The sequence below is a fragment of the Rhinatrema bivittatum genome, chromosome 1, assembly GCF_901001135.1.
Source record: "Rhinatrema bivittatum chromosome 1, aRhiBiv1.1, whole genome shotgun sequence".
NCBI classification, from domain to species: domain Eukaryota; kingdom Metazoa; phylum Chordata; class Amphibia; order Gymnophiona; family Rhinatrematidae; genus Rhinatrema; species Rhinatrema bivittatum.
Window position 1 is genome coordinate 565,761,646 of NC_042615.1, and position 15,565 is coordinate 565,777,210.

Below are 15,565 nucleotides of genomic sequence, written 5' to 3' on the forward strand. Positions count from 1 at the left end.
ACGTGTGATTTTAAAATGATTGTTCTTTCACACCATATCTTCTTTCAGCAGATCTATCTCAATTAAAATGGGGAAAAAAAAAACATGCTGCCCATATATATTTACAAGTATCTGTCTGTCCTGCACCTTACCTGGCGTTCCTAGGATTAAATACTCTCAAAACAACTTCATTCACTCTTAAACATTCAGACATTGATTAGTTTGCCTCAGTTACCTCCGTATCTCACACTAATGGAAGATGCCCCCAGCACGGATGTGCGGGCACCGTGAGTAACCGGGTGCCAGCTGCATCTCTGGGGGCATCGCCTCCGCCGGGCTGGCCTACCTGCGGGCATGAGGGGGGGGGGATCCATTCTCCTCTCCCCCTCTCCTCCTCCTCTGGCACGGATGGCAATGGCCCCAGCCGCGTGCAATCGGCGCTCCTGTGGCGCCGGCCTCCCGTTGCTCCGGGGGGGGGGGGGCGGTGCTTATGGCGTTGTGTCCCCGGGTTGGCTCAGCGTCGGGCGTGGTGACATCATGAGAATGCGCCCCGATGCCGGGCCACACGATTGGCCAGGGGAACGGCGCGGTGACGTGTCCGGGGAGAGGGACCGGCGGGAGATTTAAAACCTGCCGGCTCCCTCTTGCCCGGCCTCTTCTTCCCTGGCCCGGCGTGGCATGATTTGTTTTCTGGCTGGCCGGTCCTGCCTGACTCCTGATATAGGACCCAGACTTCGTGGACTCAGTTAAGTTATTATAAAAAGAATAAAAGATATTAAGAAATTGGCATTTATTACAAAAAAAACCCCCCCACCCAGTCTTTACTTGACCTTGAGGGCAGCGGACACAGCCCGCTGTGCACCAAATGGTGCCACAGCCCCCAGACTTTGCTCCTTTCTTGATTCTGGGCGGTCCCGCCGTTCACACGTTTCCAAAAAATATATATATTTCCATTGGCTAGGAGCTATTAATTGGATGAAATCCAGCACTCCGAGTTAGAGGTGCTGCCAACATTTGTCACTGATGTCCCTGAGGTCCGACTCCTCGACTGTGGCTCGGCAGGCCCTAGCACAGTGCGCTGCAGAGGCTTTAGGCACCCCCATCATCGAAGTGCCCATTGGTCTGGGACCTGCAGGGCCCCTTCCCGTGGCCCTCCCACCCGCTGGTGTTTCTGACAAGAGGGGAGCCAGAAGCCGACAGGGAGGAGGTAGGGCATCTGGGCCGCCTCATGGAGCGATAGCGGGCGTGGTAAGGTCTGGGAGAGGTGGCGCAAAGAGGGAACGGGCTTGGATGGGCAAGCAGAACCCAGGCAGTTCTGCACAGAAAAAAGGCCTTGGAAGAAAAGCTTAAGCAAGTGCCAGCAGCAATCTTGGTGTGCTCAACATCGAGATGCCACGTCCCAGAACTGAGGAGACCAAAGACCATGTGGGTCTTTCGACCAAATTGGTGGTGGCTCCCCCCTTGCACTGGTGCCCACAACAGATGTGCAAAATGCGGCGGGCTGCGAGGAACATGCTTCAGCATCCCCTTGTGAGCCCTGCATTATGAGAGGGCGCAGCTCTCGGGAGGAGCTGTGCCTCAGGTCCCCATTCTGGCCGACCTCACGCTCGTCTTCTGAATGTCTACACGGATGTCCCACTGAGTATTTCTACCCCATAAGAGATACAGGTGGCCTTACACATTATTGGAGAGATAGGCCGTTTGAATGAGACTTCTGGTCCATACGGGAGAGATGACCCGACTACCCCCCCCCCAATGCTATAGATCCCCCTACCCCTATCAGGATTACTTACCATTCCCTGATAGTGGTGGGGAATCGGAAGAGCACAGCCAATACCACCCTAGCCGCTACAAGCACAGGCAGGGGGATAGGGAGTATGGGGGGGAAAGGACCTGTGGCTCTTCCACCAAACCCGCATCCATCAAGTGGTGAGGAGATGCACAGTCAATGCTGCTGTTCTTCATCTGGGCGCTCAGCCAGATCCTGTGGCAGCAATGCAGATGGCAGACCTCTAACACCGAAGCCTCCAACAGGTACCCACAATACAGTGCCTCAGGTAAAGGAGGAGCTCGGTAAGTCTGCTTCATTGAGCGCAGATAGGGCTTTGCTGGGAGAGCTCATGGAAAGGGACAGATGCAAGCGGGTGAGGCGCAGGCAGTTGACATCTTCCCCAAGCACCGGGCCTCCCAGTATGCTCTCCTCTACCTCTACATCTTCATGCAATGAGGTTGCATGTCCTTCAGAACTTCCCGAGGTGGAACATAAACTGTGGGAATCGGTACCTAAGAATCTTAGGCATTACATCAGGCACAGGCATCATGCCCTCAGTAGCATCAAGCGAGTTTTAGACTGCATACTTTCGAGTCGCTTTTGCACTCGATTTCTTTGCCGCCCTGTGCGTCAGTGAATTCACCGCGCCATCGTGGAATGCATCTCAGATGTGGGGCTTGCTGCAGGAGGACGTCAATGTCTCGACTGGCATGCTATGCCTGACACTGAGGCAGTCTAAGACTGTTCAAGGGGCGCCTGGTCAAGTCATCACTCTGGCAGCTGTCAAGGGTCTGCTAACATGTCTGGTGGCGGCCATGACGTCATACCTGGCTGTGCGTCCAAAAGTGAATGGCCTATTCTTACTGGACCAGGATAAATCCCCATTAAGAAGATACCAGTTTTCCCGCAGTCTTCAAGAAAGTGCTGTAAAAAGTCGGGCTTCAGAGTGAATGCTTTGGCACTCACTCATTCTGCATCGGAGCTGCCTCTAGCGCAGCGATCGCTGGCCTGCCACAGGCTTCCATACAGCAGATGGGCCGATGGAGGTTCAGGGCATCCACGTCGTACATCAGGTGGGATAACGGCTCCCCCATGCTTGCAGTGGCCTGGGTGCGTCCTGAAACTTAAGTTTCCTTTTGCTTGCAGCCGCCATCAGTCTTCGTTCGGCATGGATTGTGGGTCACTCGTTCATCATCCACACACACAGAAGGGCCACGAGAGGGAAATTCGGCCTCGACCTGGGGTTGACTGAACAAGGCTGGACCATCAAATGGCTGGGTCGGAGGGGCATGCGTTGGCACCAGCTCTGGCCCATGCTGAGTCTGAGAGAACCCGCCGCACACCGCTAGATCTTGTCATCATATGCCTCGGTGGTAATGAACTGGGGAGCAGCGCCAGCCTCGCACTCCCTGACACGATTAGGGATGACTTCAGCCGCATCATCGTAGCAAGGCCGTCTTCCAGAATATGCTGTAAAGAATGTTTGAACACTTTTGAAAGCAGAATACTACATGTGCAGTATTTGCTAAAGAGGCAAGGCATGTGTACTAATGACTTCCTAATGCCCATTGCACATATTCAGATGTGTGAGAATAATGGGTGTTATCTAATTATTCAAGGAACATTTTTCTTGTAGAGAAAAGAAATGAGTGCACACATTTAATTACTAAATATATGCAACTATTTCAGTGCCATCAATATGGAACTAAGGCTTTTCTGTTGTGATATTTATATATTCATATCTCCTTTAGAAAACCTCACTAAGCAACAGATTTTAATTGAAAACAAAGCTCAGACTGCAACTAGACACATTTTCTTTGTTTGAAAATATTTGTAATAGAATATTTATGTGACCTGATGAATGTTGTTTGCCAGTTATCTATGCTGCTTTCATTTAGTCTTGCACTTTAATTGTGATTCCTACAAAGGCGAAAGTAATGTTTGGCAGAGGAAATAGCACTCCACCCACATACAGCACACGTGTAGCCTCAGACTGCATGGAACAACGTGAGGAGCAGCACAGATTGGTATCTGCTGCTAAAGTCAATTAATCATTACCACATAGAGGGGGAAAGCCCCGGGGGCTGACTTACAGGTTCACGAGGAAGCCCAGATGGTTTCCAATGGGATCTGAAGCAGCTGATGTAGAATATAAAGAAACAGCGCGCTCAGTAAAAAAAAAAAAATATATATATATATATACATGCTAAAAGGTACATATGTGTAAGGACCTGTAGAATCCTTACCAAGCTGTATCTGATAGAGAGAATATGTTGTGGCTGGAGAGAGTAGGTAGGAATGGACTGAACTATCTGCTAAGCATTCTCCCCTGGGGGAGTTGCTGCTTTTAGATTCCCTTGACTCTTTGTGAGTTGTGATATCTTTTATGTAGTCAACATATGAAACACCCAAAGATGATGATGTATATGAGCTTTCAAGACCAAACGTGGTGTTCTTGATGATTCAGTACAAATAACATTTTTGAATAATTTAGCTGATAAAGCGAAAAAAAAAAGTTATTAATATCTGGAGAATAAAATGGTAACTTTCAAACAGACGTGCGGCCAGATATGTGGCAATTTTATAGCATAAGTGCCCGTGTGCCCGCATGTTAAAAAAAATAGTCTTGCCGCACACCACAGGTGTGCCGAATTGTAAGTGGGCACGCGCATGTGCGTGCAAATTCCGATTCTACTGAATAAGTGGGGAGATCTTAAACAGGACGCGTGCCAGCATCATTACCAGTAAAACCAGTTTGTCCCCAGTTCACCCAGTTAGTAGCTAACTTTGCCAAACCCCCCCCCCCAGTTTAAATGCCTTTACTACCTCTAGTTAGCCCCAACCCTTCAAATCCCAAGGATCTGCCTAGTTTTTTAAATTTTTAAAATTTATACGGCATCCATAGCAGAAGTAAAGTTACATGGAAGGGGACCTCTGCGCGCACCAGTTCGCATAAGTATTTACACGCACATTTTAGGCTCCCGCCGTGAAACACCCGTGCCTTGCTCAGACCATGCCTACGCATGGCCCTATTCTAAAAACGAGCTGTGGCATTTACTCGCGGGCTGCTTTTAAAATCTGCTCTGCACAGGCAAGCCCAGCATATTCACGCATCCCATAATTAATGCGCATGTCTGGCTTTTAAAATTCACCTTTAACTGAAGAACGAATTTGGGCAAGGGGCTCTATAGAAACAGGACATGTAGTCCTACTGAAAAGGTACATCTTTGGAGAACAATGTTCAATAGCATTTACCTAGGTAAGAAGCATTTTTCCTGCACGTCATTTCACAGCATGCGGACTCATAGCCACACTGAGAGGGAGGCGTTCCCGGGCCCTGTTGAGGCCAGGGAGGAAAAGTCCAGACATAGATGGCATTTTCAACTCTTTGTGTGTACTTTTCCAGCAAAAAAAATCTACCCACAGGAAATAAGGGGTACATGACCTACATACTTTTGCACCCACAGGCCTCTTTCAAAGCAAAACTACGCATGTGCGTTCACTCTGAAAACTGGTGAAAAGTACATCCATTGCAGACTGCATGACCATCGCCCCTTTATACCACAAAAATGTCTAGAAACGTAAGCAATAAAATATTATGACAAAAAGTCAAAATAATACGCTACAGAGTAAGTTGGACATGAACTTTAAAGACCACAACAAGTTCTGCCATCCGAAGAATAAATGGTTGCAATTGCTTGACCAATCTTAACTTGAAATAAGCATTGCATGCCCACTTGAGCCACTTGTAATTCCAGATCCAAAGGTCAGTCAAGCTTAAGATCCAATGTATGAAATTTCTGTCTCACAGAGATTCAAGGCCAATTTACTATCAACAAGTCATTCCACCACTTTAGCCAGGCAGTCATTCAGCTAAATAATTGCTGAGCCAGGATCTGTGCCAAGGGGGACCACAAACTGAGCATCATAGGCATCCATGCCATTTCTCTAAACTGCTTTATGTTTTCCTCTCTGTTTTCTATAATGATCTTCAGTACTAGGTGAGCTCACTGCAGCAAAGCCTCTGAGAACATGACCAGCTAATCAAATTTTCCTTTTGGCCAGGTCTTCTGACAGGGAAATTCCACCTCCCATCATCTCATGCACCCGTTTCATTTGGGATCATTTCCTTTTGGCTAATCTTCAGGAATCTTCTTTAGTATCATGTTTCAAATGTATTTTCTTTACACTCACTTTATTACAAGTCCATGTTTCATTTCCATATCCTAGCAATGAGAAGAGGTACGCACTTGGTAATCTTTTATTCACCTTTCAAATAAAAAAAAAATTGCAAAAGAAACATTAACTTAAATGTTCATACTTTCCTTAAAGGTGAATTTTAAAAGCCAGATATGTGCCAAAACCGGGTGATGGGTGCGCTTCTAGCACATGCACATTTCCATCTGATTTTATAAACCGCCCACATGGATGACACACGTACTGAAGCCCACATATCTCGTATCAGGAAAAAAGGGGCAGAATGTGGATGGAGGATGGGTGTTCTGGGCTGGGGTCAAGAGATATGCTCGTATATGTGCCTGGGCCCATGCCCAGGTATATTGCAGCCCAAAGTTACTTCTGCTATGGATGAGGTGTAAGGCTGCATAAAACGATTTCAAGCTTGCGGGGTCTGGCTTAACCAGGCTAAAGAAACAGGGAGGGGGTATAGAGAACCTAGCTGAGGCTGTGTGAACTAGTGAAACTGATCATGGGCTGGACACACGCCTATTACAAAATTCCCTCACTTGCGTGGCTCAAAGCCGACATTACGCTGCTGTGCACACATACACACGGGAGGCCTATTTTATAACATATGCACGTACTTGCATATAGGATATAAAGTTTCAGCATATATATGCGTATATGGGCGCCCGCACATCCATTTAAAGTTACCGGCCCTGGGAGATGATAGCTGTTCTTATTTCATCCAAATGACCTGGATTCTCTCCATTTGTTTTCTTCTTGCTGTAATCTTCACCAAAGTATTTGCGTTTTCTGTTCTTAAAGAAATGAACATTCAAAAACTAGTTTCTCTCTGCAGTATAGGATAATATAATTTATCTTGGAAGTTTTTACTTTATATCCGTTATAATCAAAGCAATAGAGGAGTTATGTGTATAAAAGTAGCGTATATTGTAGCAATTTCCCAAAGCTCATCTGCATGCATAAAACCTTTTGAAAATTACCTCCATGATATATGAAATAAACTACAGTAATGGGGGGGTATGGAAGAATGGTGGTTTTAGTTTTTATGAAACTCTGAATGCTTTTTTAATATTCTAGATGAGTTCAAATGACATTTTGACATTCATGACAATTCTAAGCTAAAACTCTTCAAGATCTTATGCAAAAACAAAGATTTTTGTTTAATTTCATTTGTATTGATTTTGGAAAACAGCATGCACCATTCGCAAGGCGGGGGGGGGGGGGGTGTCGGAGGGAGAGAGAGAGAGAAAGAAAGAAAGAGAGCACCTATCTACAGAGCCCTCGTAGTTACTGTATTTATATCTCTATAGGAGGGCCACCTAATAGGTCAAGGTGAGACGTTAATGGGGGTTTAGGGTATAGGGGCCAGTTTCACATGTAGAGTTAGACGTACGAACAGCACAGTACACCTTGGTGAAGATTTGACATCATTTGGAGTGAGGAAAGACTCAAAAACATGAAATTTCTTCTATGTTCTCTCACCCTAGCTTGATGGACTTGCTAGGGTGAGATAACATAGTACAATATTTCATCTTTGTAGTCATTTGACTACAAATGACTACTAATAATTATTAACCTACCTCACCATTCTTCCTCAGCTATGGTACACCATTATTTTCCCGTAGATTTAATAGTGAGTGCCGTAATTAGGAGACCTCTTTCACTAGTTAAAATCATTGTTTCTTATTTCAATATTATGTACAGGAGAAAAGAGAACATTTAAAACATCAAACCTCAAACTCAAAGATCTAGCAGATTCTAAATTTGGTAAAACTAATCATCCCTCCAAATCAGAGACTAGAAAATAGAGACCACACAATAATACATTGTAGAAAACGTAGAACTCTCTACCAGTTTAGAATATAATTTTATTTGTTTTTAGAACACTCAGAAGAAAGAAGATGAGCTCAGCACTTGCAATGATGGAATCACCAACAGGACTGATCTCATAGGGTTTGATTTACTAAGGCTTTTCTCCCATTCTGTGTCCATGGGAAAAATGCTTATTAAATGAGTCCCTTAATTTATTATTTTCAAACTCACAAAAATTATTTTATGCACATGGCTTATTTTTAAAAAATATGTTCAAATAAAATAAGTGGTATCAGACTTAAAGTTCAATGGACAAATGTGCCCCCTTTCCTAGAACTATGGTTACCTGTGGGTGGGGTACATGCGCAGTACCAGGCTTAGTCCTGAATCAGTCCTGTAAACCCCAGTGTGAATTTTCCAAAAGGGGAGAAGGAATAACTTCCAAGTCTCAAAGGTGTTTAGATGTTAAGATACCAAGGAGACTCTTGACACTGGTTTGGTGTTCCAAAATTAAAGTTTTATCTGAAAAATAGTGCAAGTTGACAAACGTGCCAATTTATAGTCTGTACTACACAACATACATAAGAAGAGGAATACAATGAATTGCATCAATATTTTATTTGCATTTTATAAGCCTATCTAACATTAAAAAACTATCTAACACACTCATACTATACTCATGCACTCACATTTAAAAACAAACATCTTCAAAAAACATGAAAATCAGAAATATTATCAAATAATTCAATTGTAATATAAAGTGCAAATGCTCACATCATTTTTTAAACATTATACAATAAATCAACCAATAGAGTCAGTCCTCAAAATGTCCAACAAAGATCTTCGTTTCGCCAAGTTTATCTTAATGGCTTCATCAGGGATAGGACTGGTTTAGATGAATAACAGCTATCGTCTCAAAATATTAATGAGTGACACAACTGTAGAAATTCGAAACTTCAATTCTTAACAAGTCTTCCAACATGCGATCTACAAACCAAATTACATCATTTATCACATATCCCAAAAAGGGACTCTATAATATTCAACAACTAAAAATAAAACATAAATCCAAAACCTAATCAATTCATTTCATTTTAACAGGAGGACCGAAATATAAATGCACTACTGACACATTAAAGTAATTGCCACAAGTTTATATTATACGTTTATACCAATCTAAAAAAGGGGGGCCGCAACAGTAAATTACAAAAAGTAAATCCCCGCTATCTTATACACAATGATACAATGAGTTAACTAAAGAATACCCACCAAACCTTCAAAATGTATTCGGTATGAAGTCCCTTCAAAGAAGATTCAAAAATCATTCATCTCTCAACCCACTCTAAAGTTCAACCCGTTCTAATATACAAAAATGGAAAGAGAAAAGTGGAAAGAAAAAATGTCATGTCATAAAACAGTTATCTTAATGAATCTCAACATTAATTCCATATTAAAGTCAAAAGCAGGTAGAAAAATCATACCTTTAACGGGGGCACTTCCAAGTGACACTTAAATTTAATGTGTCACCATTAATAGACTTCTTAGAAACTACAACGCTAAAGAACAAGAAGAAAATGAAAAAGTGGACTCCCGTTCAACAATACACAGCAACGCGTTCTCTCAACTGACACCTACCCGGAAATGACGTCTATTCCATGTTTGAAAGAGAATGGGGAACACCGGTATGTTCTTCCTTTATATCAATGCACTCGTCCCAATTTAAAGGGGCCCACAAAATCACCAAAACGCACTCCACTCAACCGGTCCGTTGAGACCGTGAGGGCTCGTAGTCTTCCATTTAAAAATAAAACTTTGTTCGGCACGCAATAACGCAGCAGATAGATCTCCACCATTTTTTAACGACACTTGTTTAATAACAAAAAATTTAATGTCTTCCCAAGAATGTTCAGCTTCCCGCCAATGGTCAACCAAAGGAGCATGTTCCCTTAGGACCTTGATACGGCTACGGTGTTCGATAATACGCGTGCGTACCGATCTACAAGTTTGTCCCACATACATTAAACCGCAAGGGCATTGGATGATGTATACTACCCCACTACTATCGCACGAGAATAACCCAGGTAAAGTGTATCTATAATCAGTATTAGGAGGAAAAAAGCTTTTACAATGAATCACATGCTGACAAACAGAACAGGATCCACAGGAAATCTGGCCTTGCAACCGATTATTTTCAATAGTCTTGATGGTGGAACCCTTCAATCTGTCACGCAATGATTGTCGCTTCTTGATAGCAAAGACAGGGGGTTGATCAAAAATCTGTAGTGGAGATAAGATATGCCAATGCCTCAGAATAGAATTCTTAATTGCAGAGGTTTTAATGGAATAAGGGACAGTACATATAACCCTGGAGGGCCCATCTTTATTACTCGGAAGAAAAAGATTCTCACGATTGGCGTACAAAGCACGTTTGTATGCCTTCTTTATGCAGGAGTTAGAATAACCCCTCGCCCGAAAACGTTCCCATAATTTTAAAGATTGAATTTTAAAATCCATAGTCGAACTGCATAACCTCCTATAACGTAAGAACTGACCCACCGGGATATTATTTTTTAACCGTTTAGGATGAAAACTTTCATAATGTAACAGGGTATTTTTATCGGTCTTTTTTCTGTACACAGATGTGACTAATCGCCCACCATGTTTAAAAATCTGAACATCAAGAAAGGTAACGGTATCCATATGTATGGAAGTAGTGAATTTGAGATGCTCATCACTTGAGTTCAACATCAATAAAAATTGATTCAACTCCTCTCTCGAACCACACCATACAAAAAATAAATCGTCGATGTATCGTTTCCAACACAAAATTTGTGTAAACCATTCCGAGGGGTAAATGTATTTCTGTTCAAAATGAGAAACGTATAAACATGCCACACTAGGTGCCATGGGGGATCCCATAGGAATCCCCCTGACTTGATGGTACAACTGATTACAATAACTGAAGACATTAGAGGTAAGAGTGATTTCAGCAATGGTCAAGAGAAATTGTAAACGACCCATAGTCAAATGATTTTTCTTCAATTCAATTTTTACCACCTCTAAAGCCTCTCTCTGCGGTATGCTCGTATATAGTGCCGTAATGTCGGCCGTGACCAACAACCAATTGCTATCTATTTCAGGAAGACGAGATAACTGTAACAAAAAATCAGATGTGTCACGAACATAGGAGGCAATATCTAGAACATTAGTCTGTAAATTATAATCCAATAGTTTTGCTAAAGGTTCCAAAATGGTACCAATTCCAGAGACGATTGGTCTACCTGGAGGTTTTACCAACGTTTTATGTACTTTGGGAAGAATGTAAAAATAAGCTGTAGTAGGGTGAATCACAGATAAAAATTTAAATTCTTGATCATTAATGATTTTATTCTTAAGCGCCTGATCTAAGACAGTGTTAACTTCAACACAAATTTCATCTAAGGGATTCACATCCAAAGGTACATAAATTGGATATCATCTAATTGTCTTAATGCTTCCTCATGATAATCCTGTTGGTTCATAACCACAATCCCCCCTCCTTTGTCTGCAGAAACAATACATATTGTCGGATCTTGGCGCAACTGATCAATCGCTTTCCATTCATCTTTAGTGAGATTGAAGGATAAATATTCATATTCACCTTCAATCTGCCCTACGTCAGTTAACACAAGCGTCTGAAACGCCTGTAAAAGCGGACTAGGAGCAGTAGGCGGAACCCACTTAGAAGGTTTATACAGTTTGGGCGAAATAGTTAAACACGCCTTATCTCCAAAAAATTCTCTCAAATGTAAACGACGAAAGAATTTTTGCAATTCAACCCGAGTTGACAATGGATCATGCCGGGACGTGGGTACAATGAAAAGCCTTTATTTAAAAGGCTTATCATAGGGGGGGTTAACTCTTTAGAGGATACATTAAATACAGCACAAGCTGACTCTACCGTTGTAGATTGTAATTGTTCGTGATGTTCCGACCCCGTTGAGATTTGGAAGTCCGACTGCTCGAATTGTTCTTCCCACCCCTGGGATGTTCTAAAAAATCGGAATGCGATATACTTGAATCTTGACCCTGTCCCTTATTCTCCTTAAATCTGACATGTCTATTATCTTTCTGTCCCTTTGGGGCACCTGAGTCCCCTTCATCTGAATCCTCTGAAGAAGAGAAGTAACCTCTTCTCTTATTAAATGGTTTTTTGACCTGCATCCAATGATAAACATACCCAGTGGTGTAATCACCCTCATCCCTTTTGAACTTACTAAGTTTAATGGTTTTAGTTTCTTGTTTAAACTCATCCAACTGGTCTTGTAATTCCTTAATTTGATCATTTAATTTGTCAACCGGCAATTCCTCTTTAATTTTGACAAATTCAAGATCAATTTCTTTCTTGATCTCAATAATTTTTTCTTTAGTATTTTCAATGATTAACAGCAGGTACCGATAATATGCACTCTTATACTGAACAAGCCGCACAGAATATTTTAGCTGGGTTCCATTTGTTCGACTCTGAAAGTGATATTAGTATTGGGAATTGGGACTCTTATGTAAAGAATCGAAAAAAGATTCTAAGAATGGAATTACATGCTTCGACTTTAGCTGAGTATTGTTATGTCAAGCGCATTCCTCGGGGACTGAGGATTAATAAAGCACCTTCTTTATTTGTTGAGGATGACGTATTTATCCAGAAATGGAACGCCATCCTCAACAAGTGTTCACATGACCTTATGCTGTTAATCATTGAAAATACTAAAGAAAAAATTATTGAGATCAAGAAAGAAATTGATCTTGAATTTGTCAAAATTAAAGAGGAATTGCCGGTTGACAAATTAAATGATCAAATTAAGGAATTACAAGACCAGTTGGATGAGTTTAAACAAGAAACTAAAACCATTAAACTTAGTAAGTTCAAAAGGGATGAGGGTGATTACACCACTGGGTATGTTTATCATTGGATGCAGGTCAAAAAACCATTTAATAAGAGAAGAGGTTACTTCTCTTCTTCAGAGGATTCAGATGAAGGGGACTCAGGTGCCCCAAAGGGACAGAAAGATAATAGACATGTCAGATTTAAGGAGAATAAGGGACAGGGTCAAGATTCAAGTATATCGCATTCCGATTTTTTAGAACATCCCAGGGGTGGGAAGAACAATTCGAGCAGTCGGACTTCCAAATCTCAACGGGGTCGGAACATCACGAACAATTACAATCTACGACGGTAGAGTCAGCTTGTGCTGTATTTAATTTATCCTCTAAAGAGTTAACCCCCCCTATGATAAGCCTTTTAAATAAAGGCTTTTCATTTGTACCCACGTCCCGGCATGATCCATTGTCAACTCGGGTTGAATTGCAAAAATTCTTTCGTCGTTTACATTTGAGAGAATTTTTTGGAGATAAGGCGTGTTTAACTATTTCGCCCAAACTGTATAAACCTTCTAAGTGGGTTCCGCCTACTGCTCCTAGTCCGCTTTTACAGGCGTTTCAGACGCTTGTGTTAACTGACGTAGGGCAGATTGAAGGTGAATATGAATATTTATCCTTCAATCTCACTAAAGATGAATGGAAAGCGATTGATCAGTTGCGCCAAGATCCGACAATATGTATTGTTTCTGCAGACAAAGGAGGGGGGATTGTGGTTATGAACCAACAGGATTATCATGAGGAAGCATTAAGACAATTAGATGATATCCAATTTTATGTACCTTTGGATGTGAATCCCTTAGATGAAATTTGTGTTGAAGTTAACACTGTCTTAGATCAGGCGCTTAAGAATAAAATCATTAATGATCAAGAATTTAAATTTTTATCTGTGATTCACCCTACTACAGCTTATTTTTACATTCTTCCCAAAGTACATAAAACGTTGGTAAAACCTCCAGGTAGACCAATCGTCTCTGGAATTGGTACCATTTTGGAACCTTTAGCAAAACTATTGGATTATAATTTACAGACTAATGTTCTAGATATTGCCTCCTATGTTCGTGACACATCTGATTTTTTGTTACAGTTATCTCGTCTTCCTGAAATAGATAGCAATTGGTTGTTGGTCACGGCCGACATTACGGCACTATATACGAGCATACCGCAGAGAGAGGCTTTAGAGGTGGTAAAAATTGAATTGAAGAAAAATCATTTGACTATGGGTCGTTTACAATTTCTCTTGACCATTGCTGAAATCACTCTTACCTCTAATGTCTTCAGTTATTGTAATCAGTTGTACCATCAAGTCAGGGGGATTCCTATGGGATCCCCCATGGCACCTAGTGTGGCATGTTTATACGTTTCTCATTTTGAACAGAAATACATTTACCCCTCGGAATGGTTTACACAAATTTTGTGTTGGAAACGATACATCGACGATTTATTTTTTGTATGGTGTGGTTCGAGAGAGGAGTTGAATCAATTTTTATTGATGTTGAACTCAAGTGATGAGCATCTCAAATTCACTACTTCCATACATATGGATACCGTTACCTTTCTTGATGTTCAGATTTTTAAACATGGTGGGCGATTAGTCACATCTGTGTACAGAAAAAAGACCGATAAAAATACCCTGTTACATTATGAAAGTTTTCATCCTAAACGGTTAAAAAATAATATCCCGGTGGGTCAGTTCTTACGTTATAGGAGGTTATGCAGTTCGACTATGGATTTTAAAATTCAATCTTTAAAATTATGGGAACGTTTTCGGGCGAGGGGTTATTCTAACTCCTGCATAAAGAAGGCATACAAACGTGCTTTGTACGCCAATCGTGAGAATCTTTTTCTTCCGAGTAATAAAGATGGGCCCTCCAGGGTTATATGTACTGTCCCTTATTCCATTAAAACCTCTGCAATTAAGAATTCTATTCTGAGGCATTGGCATATCTTATCTCCACTACAGATTTTTGATCAACCCCCTGTCTTTGCTATCAAGAAGCGACAATCATTGCGTGACAGATTGAAGGGTTCCACCATCAAGACTATTGAAAATAATCGGTTGCAAGGCCAGATTTCCTGTGGATCCTGTTCTGTTTGTCAGCATGTGATTCATTGTAAAAGCTTTTTTCCTCCTAATACTGATTATAGATACACTTTACCTGGGTTATTCTCGTGCGATAGTAGTGGGGTAGTATACATCATCCAATGCCCTTGCGGTTTAATGTATGTGGGACAAACTTGTAGATCGGTACGCACGCGTATTATCGAACACCGTAGCCGTATCAAGGTCCTAAGGGAACATGCTCCTTTGGTTGACCATTGGCGGGAAGCTGAACATTCTTGGGAAGACATTAAATTTTTTGTTATTAAACAAGTGTCGTTAAAAAATGGTGGAGATCTATCTGCTGCGTTATTGCGTGCCGAACAAAGTTTTATTTTTAAATGGAAGACTACGAGCCCTCACGGTCTCAACGGACCGGTTGAGTGGAGTGCGTTTTGGTGATTTTGTGGGCCCCTTTAAATTGGGACGAGTGCATTGATATAAAGGAAGAACATACCGGTGTTCCCCATTCTCTTTCAAACATGGAATAGACGTCATTTCCGGGTAGGTGTCAGTTGAGAGAACGCGTTGCTGTGTATTGTTGAACGGGAGTCCACTTTTTCATTTTCTTCTTTTTCTTTAGCGTTGTAGTTTCTAAGAAGTCTATTAATGGTGACACATTAAATTTAAGTGTCACTTGGAAGTGCCCCCGTTAAAGGTATGATTTTTCTACCTGCTTTTGACTTTAATATGGAATTAATGTTGAGATTCATTAAGATAACTGTTTTATGACATGACATTTTTTCTTTCCACTTTTCTCTTTCCATTTTTGTATATTAGAA

At 41.7% G+C, this 15,565-nt stretch overlaps 1 protein-coding gene across 1 annotated transcript in view; it reads left to right on the forward strand.

The window, feature by feature from the left end:
• Nucleotides 1-7,976, forward strand: part of AGTPBP1 (ATP/GTP binding protein 1) — a 567,598-nt gene extending 559,622 nt beyond the window's left edge. Inside the window, exon 28 of the mRNA XM_029617286.1 lies at nucleotides 7,839-7,976. The gene's annotated coding sequence lies outside the window, so the exon portion shown is untranslated. The remainder of the gene's footprint in view (nucleotides 1-7,838) is intronic.
• The last annotated feature ends 7,589 nt before the right edge of the window (nucleotides 7,977-15,565 follow it).